Source organism: Macaca fascicularis, chromosome 6 (assembly GCF_037993035.2).
Source record: "Macaca fascicularis isolate 582-1 chromosome 6, T2T-MFA8v1.1".
NCBI classification, from domain to species: Eukaryota; Metazoa; Chordata; class Mammalia; order Primates; family Cercopithecidae; genus Macaca; species Macaca fascicularis.
Genome location: NC_088380.1, coordinates 63,998,710 through 64,012,295, shown reverse-complemented (window position 1 = coordinate 64,012,295; position 13,586 = coordinate 63,998,710).

Sequence of the window (13,586 nt, the reverse complement as noted above, 5' to 3'; positions counted from 1 at the left end):
CAATAATTGGTTCTCTCAAAGTCACCTTTTATGCCTTGTGCTATAACTGACTGGAAGAACTCTTAAGTAGAGAGCTTTCCCTTTAGATGGTTTATTACAGATGAATTCACAGGAAATCATTTTTGTGGTTGTTGGTTGTTCTTAACTCTCAGAAGTTCCTTGAGAGAGAATTACTTTCATCCCTCAAGAGGAGATACTGGGTTGGAACACAGCATTCATACTCAAGCACTTCAGCGCTATTTGGATTGAACCAAAATGAATTTAATTCTTATTCGACTCTTTCCATTATTTCCTTATTGTGTTCCTTGTTTTTGCCTGTAGTAAAGGGCATTGGTGGGTGATAGAACAAAGATAAAAAGCAATACAAGATTTTAAGGAATTAATTTTCTTATTCAGGAAATAAGGTGGATGGAATATATAGTATTGGAAGTACTCTCCAGTCTAACACGCAAAGCCGGGAGGGGGCAGCTGTTGGCACTTTCATTAGCTTGGAAGCCATAGAATGGTTATCAATGTAACGTACATAGCTCAAATGATTTTCTGGAACATCAGGGATAAGATAAGGATACACAAGAAAAAAATTTGCTCCCTGTGTACTTTATGTTTTATAGCCTCATGAATGATTGGGGCTTAGATTGCTCATTTATTTGTTGCCTCATTCTCACAGATCACAAGTATGTATCAAAGGCAAACCTAGGTCAATCCTTTTAGGCAGAAGTCAGCAAGTGCATTTAATAGCTGGCTTCTCAGGAGCATGCATGAAGCTTTTTACATGTGCTGTTTATCATTTTCTTCTCACATAAAATCTACAAGGTAGATATTATGACGGTTCTTGTTTACAAGAGAAAATCAATTGAGGAGTGGAAAGTTTAAGAAGCTTGCTTTTTTGTAAGCAAAGATATAGATAGGTGTTCCAATCCAGGTGATCTGACCCCAGAGCTACATGCTTATTTACCATGCCAGGACTTGCATAGGTGTGAACATGTATCCTTACCCTTTTTTTTTTTTTTTCTTTTTTTGAGACAGAATCTCACTCTGTCTCTCAGGCTGGAGTGCAGTAGTGCAATCATAGCTCTCTGCAACCTTTGCCTCCCAGGCTTAATCAATCCTTCTGCCTCAGCCTCCAGAGTAGCTGGAACTACAGGAGTAGGCCACCATATACAGCTAATTTGAGCTAATCTCAATCCTAGCTTCCACAATCTAAATTTTGAATTTAGGAAATAATCAATGAAAAGATAATGAAAATAGAAACATAATATGAGATAAACACTTTGAGGGAAGAAAACATTTATTAATTTAAAAAGTTAATATTTTCTGAGATTCATTAGGTTTGTGGTCTTGTACAAAAATCCCCTATGTTTATTTTTCTCATTATGTTCTTTATATCCAATAAAATACTGTCCTTTTAATAATCCTGTAACATTGCATTGAAACAAATTTGAAACGAAAGATGTATCATAAAACCTCAGAAGAAAAAGTAAAGTAATAAAGTAGTAACTTTTTATATCTTGATGATAACTGTGCTGTAAGAATTATTATTATAATCCCATTTTATAGGTGAGGAAACAAAGCTGAAGGTAAAGTGAATTGCCAGGGGTCACATGTCAACCAAATTGAAGACCAAAAACTGGAACCCAGTTTTTCAAAAGAAGCAATGGCTTACATGGGACATAGCAGCCATCCAAGGAAATACAAGGTGATTCCCTGGGTCATCACTCCAGCACTTAACACTACTAGGAAAATTAAGCAGTTAGACTTGGAGAAATAAATATTACCACTAAAAGGAAGTCACTCATGTAACCCTAAGCATTCAGCAAGGCCCTGAGTTTATTTCCCCAGTTGCATCAGCCTTCTATACAAATCCTAAATCTGGATATTGTTTTCATTGATGCTGGAATTACTCTGAGTTGATTAAATTCAACTGGATAAAAAAAAATTGCTTATGTAGAATTTTCAAACAGTGATACGTTTTGTAACACGATGGCCCTGGCAGACTGAAGTAGAACCTGGATTATTATCATTAATAAAATAGTAAGAATAACTTATCATGTGGGTATTTGCTATTTACCAATCACTTTCATATTGATTAGGTCATTGATCTCCAGACAATCTTTTAAGTGGAGGATATGCTGTTTTAAACCTTATTTTGTACTTCTTTGATCGAGGGTGGGCTAATAAGACATTTGTAGGTGGATCTGTCCTACAATGATTCATAAATTTATATATAAAAAATTACAAAGATCTTTCAGTATTATTGCATTAAGTTTTGAATTATACTGTTGTTCCTTATCAATTCCCTTGAAACTGATTATTAGAATCCTGGTGGCAAATTTTAGTAGCTTGCAGGTTCCAAAATAACATCCCCATATTTTAATTTTATGGTACTAGAGAGTCTGGAACTAAAGAAGAAAAATAATCATTAGGGTTAATATTTATTTATTACTTTGTTTTCAGAAGGAACTATATACCTTCTGGCAAAATGTTAGTGAGTTCCTACAACAATTATGATGCTTGCTGTGGATAGACAGAGGACCAATTTCATATTAAGACAAAGCAATATAAAATAAACCAGAATGTTATTAAAGTCATCGACCATAAAAATTTACTCTGTGGTTACTATGAGTCAGCAGGTACTGAGAGCTGATTCTATGGCATCAAAAGACCTACATGCAATTTCAGCTACTCCATTTTTAGAGCAGAAAGGTTGATTCACCTCTCAGCTCCTGTAAGCCTTTATTTTCCTACCTGTAATAGAAGGTCAGCCATAGCTTCAGGGCTATTTTTGAATGTATATTGACTGTAAAGGGCCATACTAAAGGGGTTGATGGTCAGAGACACTAGGATGGAGCTGGGTGAGTTTGGACAAATTGAAAATATTGAATTTCTCTAAGCCTCAGTGTCATTGTCTATAAAATACGAGTAATGCTAATAACTACTTCATAGGTATTACCATTATTTTTGCAGAACTGAATAAAGAAATGAATGTATATGGAAATGCTTTTCAACCTGTAAAACACATGCTAGCCAGATCACATTAGTATAGAAAGTGAGTGAATCTACAACTGAAAACATTGTGCTGTCTTTGGATCTTAATCAATTTTCATATTCACTGATGAATTGTGGAGAAAAACAATCCTAAGGAAGGCCATCTTCTAAGTCATGCTTTTAACCTGATTTTAAAACTACTGCCTCCTATTTTGAGGGATCTTCTTTTCACATTGGACATGCTGGGGTTGTTCCAGGGTATATGCCAGTCTTTTTCCTGCTCTTTCTCTGCTACCACCCTAGGCAATCTCATCTGCATCCTAGCTTCGATTTCCATTGATACAGTGATGCCTCCTGGATCCATATTTTGAACCTAGATCATCTCCTCTCCTTTAAACTGGCATAGCTAACTGCTGACTGGTTATCTCCAACAGTATGCCCATAAGTACCTCAAACATAGTCTTCCTCTGCTCCACACCTAATCCTTCTTCTCTATTTCTCATCTTTGTGAATGGTCCCATCATCCACCTACTTCTTTAGGTGAGAAATCATGTTTTGACAATGACTTTCAATCTCCATCATTCCTCAAATTCAATCAATCACCAAGTATTGTTCACCCCACTGTCTAAATATCTCTCCATTCTCACTGCTTTCACCCAAACTAGGTTACCATGATTAGTCATTTGAATTATTTCTTCTAGTTCCCAAACTTTATTTTCTCCCAATCAATTCTTCACATTGTGTTCTGAATGATTTTCCCCAAATCTAAAAATGATCAAGTGTTATCTATACTAAAAACCCTTAAGTGGCTTCTGCATGCCCAGCAGCTTAACGTGACTCACAGGCCTTCACGATCTAGCTTCTGCTCAATCCCATAGTTTTTATCTCTCAGCACTCCACCTTCACTCTCCGTGCACCAGTTTTGCAGAAGTTTCTACCAGTCTTCCACTGTACCATGCTCTCTCTTACCTCTAGCCTTTATCACGGGGTAAGTATTCTGCTAGAAATGCTTTATCACTGTTCTGCCTGCAGCACACATGTGCACACACACATGCTTTACTTTCTTAATTCATACTCAGTTTTTCACCTCTCAAATTAAACTTCAGTCTTTCAGGAAACTTTTCTTACTCGTAACACTCTGAAGTCTAAGCTAGGTATCTGTACTTTTACCATGATAAGGCTGTCTTATAATCACTTAGCTTCTCCTGTAACATTTCCACTAAACCACACAATTGGTAGGAACGAGGTCTGAATCTGTCTTATGTATCCCTCGCTTCTCATTTATTAAGTCAGCGTTCAACTAGAGTAACGGAACCAGTAAGAAATAGACGTTAAGTGATTTATTGCAAGAATAGACCTAAGTGATTTTGAGTACTGGCTGGACAAGTCTGAAATCTATAGGGCTGGCTATCAGGAAGGACAGGCTGGAACTCAGGCATGAGTTGAACTGAAGTCTGCAGATATTGAACTCTAAGACTCACTCAAGTGTCCTTGTCTGTAAAATAGGAATAATGCTGATAACTACCTCATAGGGCTTGTTTTTCTTCTTCAGGGAAGCCTCAGCTTTGCTCTCAGGGCCTTTCAATGGATTGAATCAATCAAGCCCACTCAGATTATTTAGAATAATTTCATTTACTTAAAATCAATTGATAGTGGACTTTAATAATATGCAAAATGTCTTCATGGCAATACCTGGATTAACATTTGATTGAATAATTGGGGACTGTGGTCTAGCCAAGTTGACAAAACTAATCATCACGTATTTTATTTAGTATAGAGTAGGCTCTCAGTAAATGTGTGTGAAATGAACAGACACCCAGACTATTTTGTTGAACAAGGGCATTTCCTGGGTACATCTGAAATGTTCCACTTTGTACTACTTAATTCAGCACTATCATATTATTTATGTCTTTTACTTATCAAAGTTTGTGATTTTTTTTTCCTCTTGGTAAATCTGAAAGAAAGAAAATGACATGCCCCATGCTATCTTTGACCCCTCAGATTTCTTTAGAAAGAATACATTCAGGCCAGGTGCAGTGGCTCACACCTGTAATCCCAACATTTTGGGAGGCTGAGGTGGGAGGATCACTTGAGCCCAGGAGTTTGAGGTTGCAGTGAGCTATGATTGTGCCACTGCACTCCAGCTTGGGCGACAGAAGAAGACCTTTTCTCGTACAAAACCAAAAAAGAATCCATATCAATTCATGTCATTAAATGTGACAGACGTTGATCTTCTTGAGGTCGGGGCTGTATGTTAACATTTGTGTGATCTCTCAGCCTTACCTCAGTGTATATGTGCAGTAACTGTTCAATGCAGCTCTGTTGTAAAAAACTAAATTAACCTACTAAGATTTCTTTAAATGATCAATTTATAGCATTTTATATTGCATTTATAAATACTTGCAATTGATCTTGGACTATTATACTAAATGCCTTAAAAGAAGTGAAACTATACATTTGGGAGTAAATTAAAGATTTTTTCTTCAGTATCAATGCAATGTAAGATTACACATTATAATAAATAATTGTGAAATAATGTTTAATGTAAACATTATATATGTGACAATACTCTGAATACTATATGATGCTTATCAAAATCAGCTAAAATAAAAAATGTTTCTAAGATTACATATGTGACTTGATCAGAGGAAGGAGGAAGGAAGTTCAGCATATTTTATCAATTCTAAGATGTCATCAATTGATTACGAGACACACCATTATTTTATTTACCATTAAGAACAAAAGAAAAATCTGTGTCAATCAACCACGGCTCATTATCAGTTATAAATTGCATCCCAAGTTCAGATAAGTTACAATGTGAAAAAAATTTAAAAACTGCATCTCAGAATTGATTAAATGTGATGTGTTATCCGGATTAGTAGTAACCATGCCCCATCAGGGTGGTGATCGGGTATCTGTTTCATTTTGTCCAAAGTAGAACAAAAAAGCAAACTCAGCCATCATCAAATTATGCTCATCATCTGGTCATTATATTTTTCTATATTAATGGGTGAGCTCCTATGTGTTTTAATTAATTTCCAAGGGATCTATCATTTTACCTTTGAAGTAAAATAAAAATGTTTCTAGACCATAAACTTATTCATAACATTGAAGGTGCATTTTGTTTCAGGATGATTCACATGGTTTTTCTTTCCTAGGAGGCTATAAAGAGCAGTGGTGTAGAGTGTAGGCCTTATAGCCTGACTGACAAATCTTGGTTCTTCCTTTCTAGCTACAAGTTAACTAATCTCTGTGCCTTGGTTTCTGCAGCTGGAAAATGGAGATTACAATAGTGCTACTCATGGTACATGATAATGCAATGAGTTTACATGGGTAATGTGCTTAGAAAGTGTCTGATACATATAGTGTCTGGCAATAAATGCCAGTTTTTATTTAGTATTACTGTTGATTCTCAGAGAGGTTGAAGAACTTCAAGGAAATATATTTTTTTTCTTTTCTGATGTTGCTACTGTAACCTCCAAGTATACAGACGAACGAAGAAAAACTGGCTTCCTCCAACAGAACAATTTCTGTTGCAGGTCTCTGCTATTGTGCTGTTCCCTGCTAGGAACTCAGAAGATGAATTCATTTGAAGCCATTACTATGATAATAGCATATTATTATTATTGCCTCCCTTTTCGCCTCTGAATTCTCAGTATTTTTGTAGGATTTTTCCAGTGTTGGCAGAGCTGCTTTCATTAGAAGAACAGTTATATTAACTATCTACAGCATTATTTTTGCTGCTTATCCTCAAGAGTGACACTTGAGGCAAGAGACAGGCTATTGGACTAATGGTGTGGTGTAGTCCAAGTCAGTGAAAAGAGTGTAATCTTTGTAATCAGACCACCCACAATTGGAATCCTTATTTTATGCATGCACTAGCTTTCTGACCCTGGGGAAAGTATTTCAGTTCTCTGAATCCTAATCCGGGGGGTAATTTTTTTTGATTGTTGTAATTTTGAACTTAACAGCAAAGTTGCAAGAAGGATACAAAGAAATCTCATATGTTCTTCACTTCAATTCACTTATTGTTAACACTTTCACATTTGCTTTATAATTCTGTATGTGTGTATATATATGTGTGTGTATATACTTATAGATTTTTTCTGAATCATTTGAGAGTAGATAAGAATATTCTCTTATATAACCAGAGTACATTTATCAAATTTAAGAAATTTAGCATCAATATAATTCTATTACCAAGGCCATATTCAAAATTCACCAGTTGTCCTAATAATGTCCTTTATTGCTTTGTTCCCAGTCCTAAATCTAATCACAAGGTTCACACATTTTATTTAGTTGTCATGACTGTTTCATCTTCTTGAATTCGATTTTCATTAACTTTTTGAACTTGACATTTTTGAAGAGTACAGGCCAATTCTTTCGTAAAATGTTCCTCAGTTTGAGTTTGTCTGAGGTTTCCTTAAAATTAGATTCAGGTTAGGCATTTTGGACAGGAATAGTACCTAGTGATATGTACTCAGGACATCACATCGGGGGCATGAGAATTTAATTTATTTCAGAATTGGTGATGTTAACTTTCATCACTGATTAAGCTGTTTACATCTTACAGTTACTATTCTCTCCTTTGTAATTAATAAGTAATATGTGGTAATATACTTTTTGGGATATGTGGAGCTATCCTGATTCTCATCAAATATTCACCAACCAGGTTTAGAATCCATTGATCATTCTTGCTGGATCAAGTATGACTATGGTAGAAACAAAATGGTAATATTTTTTCAAAATGATGATTTTTCTTTAAAAAACTCTATTATTACACCTACATTTATTAGTTGTATCCTATTGTAAGAAAGCTTTCTCTTGTCCCCATTTAGGTATGTATTTAATATTAGTATAAACTTAGTATTCTTATTTTATTCAATTAGTTATATTATTATTATTATTATTATTATTATTAACTTTAATATCCCTTAACCTGGAATCAATTTTCAGGTCGTAATTTCCAAAGGAAACTTCTTTATCTTTTTGAGACAGGGTCTCACTGTCACCTAGGCTGGAGGGCAGTGGTGTGATCATGACTCACTTTCACCTCAAATTCCTGGGCTCAAGTGATCCTTCCACCTTGGACTCCCAAGTGCTGGGATTACAGGCATGAGCCACTGTGCCTGCCCAAAGGAAATTTCTTAACTAACCCAGTTTAAGACAAAAGAAATGTCATCCCACTATACATCACAAATAGGACTGTGCTCATAGGACAAGTGCCCTATCTAAGGTAAATGGTTACTGAATGCCAAGTGTGAGAAACAGGTTTTTTTGTTTGTTTGTTTGACACAGAGTCTCGCTCTGTCGCCCAGGCTAGAGTGCAGTGGTGCCATCTGGGCTCACTGCAAGCTGCGCCTCCCGGGTTCACGCCATTCTCCTGCCTCAGCCTCCCGAGTAGCTGGGACTACAGGCGCCCGCCACCGCCCCCGGCTAATGTTTTGTATTTTTAGTAGAGACGGGGTTTCACGTGTTAGGCAGGATGGCCTCGATCTCCTGACCGCGTGATCCGCCTGCCTCGGCCTCCCAAAGCGCTGGGATTACAGGCGTGAGCCACCGCGCCCGGCCGAGAAACAGTATTTTCGAAGCTGTTCTGGGTGTTGTGGGTGATGTGTTTTTTAAAAATTAAGGTATAAAATTAAGGTATACAGTGAAATTCACCCTTTTTAATGTACACTTCTGAGACTTCTGACAAATGTATTGAGTGGTTAATTACCTTAAAAATTACCTAATCTTGCCGGGTGCGGTGGCTCAAGCCTGTAATCCCAGCACTCTGGGAGGCCGAGACGGGCGGATCACGAGGTCAGGAGATCGAGACCACCCTGGCTAACACGGTGAAACCCTGTCTCTACTAAAAAATATTAAAAAATTAGCCGGGCGAGGTGGCGGGTGCCTGTATTCCCAGCTACTCAGGAGGCTGAGGCAGGAGAATGGCGTAAACCCGGGAGGCAGAGCTTGCAGTGAGCTGAGATCTAGCCACTTCACTCCAGCCTGGGAGACAGAGCGAGACTCTGTCTCAAAAAATAATAATAATAAAATAAAATAAATGAAAATTACCTAATCCACCTTTGTAGTCACACCTCCTATCCCTGCCAACTCAAATCCTGGCAACTGATGTTTTCCATCCGTAAGATTTTGCTTCTTCCAGAATTTCATGTAAATTGAGTCATACAGAAGGTAGTCTTTTGTGTCTGGCTTCTATCACTTGGCTGAATGCACTTGAGATTTCATCCATGTTGCTATGTCAGTGTAATTTGTTCTTTTGTTTGCTGAGTAGTATTCTATTGTGTGGATGCATCTCAGTTTGTCTTCATTGTGGGCCCTGCTTCTGATTACTCGATCCTTCGTTCCTCCCTTCACTCTTCCTCAATCCTTTCTTCTTTTTTCTTCCTTCTCATCTCCATCTCTACCCTCAAGGAGGTGAAGTACTCTTCTCTTTGGTTAGATTTGAGGATTCTTATTTGCCCCTCTTTTGTGGTTGGAGCCTTGTGGATAGATATAAACTTATACTAAGCCGCCACTTGTTTCTCTCAAAATACAATGTGAAAGTTAAAAGAGAAGGCTTTGTCTGTTAGTATCCCAGCTCTGCCACTTACTAGCTGTGTGATCTTGATCAAGTTACCTAATATCTCTGTGTCTGTAAGTTGTTATAGGTGAAATGGAGAAGAAAACAGTACTTATGGCCTTGGGCTATGAGCATTAAATAAGTTCATTCATAATTGTAAATGGCTTAGAGCAGTGCCTGGCATATTGTAAACTCTTAATAAGTGTTGATTACTTAGAGCCATTTTGACACATGGGAAGACTTTTGAATAAAAACATAGTATATAGAAAACTTAATTAGAGTTTGGTCTCACTGTAGGAGAGTGGTTCTGTAGTCTTGGGAAGGTGGGTTTGGGGCTGAGGGGACGGGAGCTAGAAGCTCTGTTCATCTGTAAGCTATGTGGTCACCCTATAGGTGGTAGTGGGAAGTTTCCGTATTTTTTAACCTCATTTTGCTAGTAGAAAGCTGCCTAATACATCCTCAAGCACTTTCCCCATTGTCCCTGCTCTGAGATAATTGGATTGACCTAGCCGGTATAAAAGCTGTGTCTGGGTGAATTACGAGTTTGGCGTTTATCTGACTTACACAGCCCTTTTAGCAATAGAAGCACAGGCCTGCTGGAAAATATTGCTGCCTTAATCCTTGTGTGAGCTCCCAGGTCATGTCACTCCTGTGGACACCTTGCCACCACCCTCAACAACATTATTCTGTGCACATCTTCAATCTTTGCTATATTGCTCCTGGAAAAGGACAAAAAGAAGTACAGGAAAAGTAATGATTTTATTTTTCTTTTATTCTGACCTCTTTCAGAATGAAACATAAAATAAGTTCTTCCAGCCTAACTCGTAGTTCCCATGTCTCAGTAAGTTTTATACGTTTCACCTACTGTGCCCACTCTACTGGAAAATAATTCCTTATTTCATATTATTCTATAAACCTAGTATTTACTTCATTTATAGAATCTTCCTTTGAGATTTTAGAGACCCATTTTTTTTAGATGTGGATCTGTATTTCTTAGGCTTCTATTTATATAAGCAGTCTAAGCTTCTGCAAACCCTGCGGTAATTATAAAATAGTATCAGAATAAATTATCACTGTGTTATAAGCTTCTGATATAAAAAACCTCTTCAGTTTCAGCCTTTTGTAAATGATAAAGCATTTTTATACAAGTTACATGAGTATAACTTATATTTTAAACATTCAGATAAACAACAGGAGAAAATTAAAGTGACCTAAAATGCCACCACCTGACGATGACCCCTTTTTTCATTGTTTTTTTTTTCCAGAATTACCTATATGTCTATCTATGTGTAAAACAAGAGTGCCTTACCTTAACTTCTTATGTCAATAAATATGTTTCTACATTTTATTTTCTTTTATTATTATCATTATTTTTTGAGATGGAGTTTCTCTCTTGTTGCCTAGGCTGGAGTGCAATGGCGCAATCTCGGCTCACCGCAACCTCTGCCTCCTGGTTTCAAGCAATTCTTCTGCCTCAGCCTCCTGAGTAGCTGGGATTACAGGCATGTGTCCCCATGCCCAGCTAATTTTGTATTTTTAGTAGAGATGGTGTTTCTCCATGTTGGCCAGGCTGGTCTCGAACTGAACTCCTGACCTCAAGTTATCTGCCTGCCTTGGCCTCCCAAAATGCTGGGATTACAGGTGTGAGCCCCTGCACCCGGCCTGTTTCTACATTTTAATGGCCTCATGATTTTATGTCATGTTTATCATCTGCTAAATAATATGTAATCCATACATAAATGTGTGTATACTTGAATACGTTTATTGATTTTTTTCTATTCATTTATCTCTCTGTGTATTCCAATGCTACTCCCATGATACTTTAGTTTTTGTAACTTTGTTCTACTTTTTAATGTTTGATTGAGCAAGTTCCCTCTCACTGCTCATTTTTAAAATTTCCAACTAAAGAATTGTTATTATTTAAATCACAACTATCTAATCTTAGAAGATAGTTGTACTTTTAAATATTTCCCTCACTCTCCTGCACAGACTGTGCAAGGGCACACACATGCACACACCTTAAGGCAGAGTTATTAAAGGAAAACGGTGAAGTAAAGAGAGCTGGTTTTCAGCATGTTTACTCCTTTTCTTCATATGGGCTTCTCCTAGTGCTGAGAGTCCCTGGAGATGCCCAGTGTTCTCTCTACCAATTCCCCATCAGATCTTCCCTTCAGTTAATAGTCCAGCTAGAAGGAAAGGCAATCCCATGTCAGACTTCCCTCTTAGGGACATTTGCATTTCAATATTCTCTGCTTCTTTAACCCAAAGAAATGAAGCCTTGATTTTGGGATTTCAGTTTTCTAGACATTGAACTACCAAGTGAGAAATTTTCATCCCACTTGGGTAGCCACATAGTTTACAAACTATGGACCTGGCTCCGACCCTGGAAATCTAGGCTCATATATATTTTGCTATGTATCAGTTTTTAAGATTTAAAATATTTCCCCTGTATTAAATTAATATCATATACGGTCTGTTATACACAATGACGTCTCCTTACTTGTAGAAGTTACTGCTTAAACAGTTGATAATGGTCCAGTCACGGGGAGCAAGTGAAGGAACTGAACAGGAGAGCAATGTGATAAAAGTGTTTGGGACTTTAATAAGATGTCAGTGTGCAGGGCAACTTGTAAGAGAAAGTGGCTAACAGAGACAGGAGTCAGCTGGGTCAGAGGTTAGTAACCCTGGGGACATCTGCATCGTCTGTAGAATGTTTAATAAATACCTATGCCTTCCGGGCAGGGGCAATTAAACAATATCATCTGGAGGTAAAGCTGGGGTATTTAAGTTTTATTTATTTTAATGGTGATTTTTAAAATTACTTATTTATTGTGGTAAAATATATATAACATAAAATTTACCCTTTTAACCATTTTCAAGCACAATTACATTACTAGGAGATTCTATTTTGGGCTCCAAATGAGTTCTAATTAAAGAGATGGCAAAAGGTATCTATACTGGGGAGGGAGAAAGCTATCGAAACAATGCTACTTATCCTTAAATGTAAATTAATCTATGGCATCAGTGGTTTTTAGCAAATCATCTGATAAACTTGTGAGGACTCTTACTAAATAATTAAAAAAATGAGCTACGAGGCTTAAAAAAGTACTGAATTAAAGCAAATCACTTATGTAGGCAAAAGCAAAATTTTTGCATAAATGATTTGTTCACCTCAGGGCTTCTTTTGATTTATAAGTGCATCCCAGCATATGTAAGCAGGGCTTTTCATGCTTGGTAGCCAACATCATTTTACTGAGTTATAGCCCTACTTTCTGACAAATGCTACATGTTTTAAATCTCACACTGTGTGTATGTGTGTGTGTGTGAGTCTGTGTGTGTTATTCCTCAGATTATTAGCACCAAGTATAAATCTTGAACTAAAATATCACTTAATGTTGCTACTACTGTTAAAAGTTAGTAGGTAAATGCCTTGAAACAAGTCTTCCCTCCACATATGTTAAATCTGCAAATGTGAAAGTTTTCCTTTTTTCCCTTCTCTTCCACTTAATTTCCCAGCAGTAGCAACTACCACCTCACAAAAACAGCAGCCAGTATTAATGATAATAATTTTTTCCCTCAGGTTCTTTAGATGGTCTTTAATTGTGTGGCATCAAAGGTTGTACAATAGAAACAAACTTCTGTGCCCTGTTAAAATTACCGTGTCTGAATGTGGTAAGGAATAGCTCATTTTGATCTTTGACTTCTATAATAAAAATAAACATTCTTATAAAGCAAGTAGCCAATGGCCCACTAAATTAAGGTCCAAGGAATCAATTTCAGGGAGCAGTTCATCAAAGTTAATGTGCAAGACATGTTATTTAAGATTTAGGAAGTTACAATGGCTAGGTCGATTCTATACAAATCAAGGTCAAAATCCTGACAACAACTGCTTCTCTGAACTTGTAAAACATCTTACGATAAATAGAAAGAAGGTTTTAAAAAATCTGAACCGGGTACTTCCAAATTTTTTCCTAGGATGAAGTAAGTTCATTTGATTAAGATAAGAATCTTGATATTTTGATATCTTGTCATG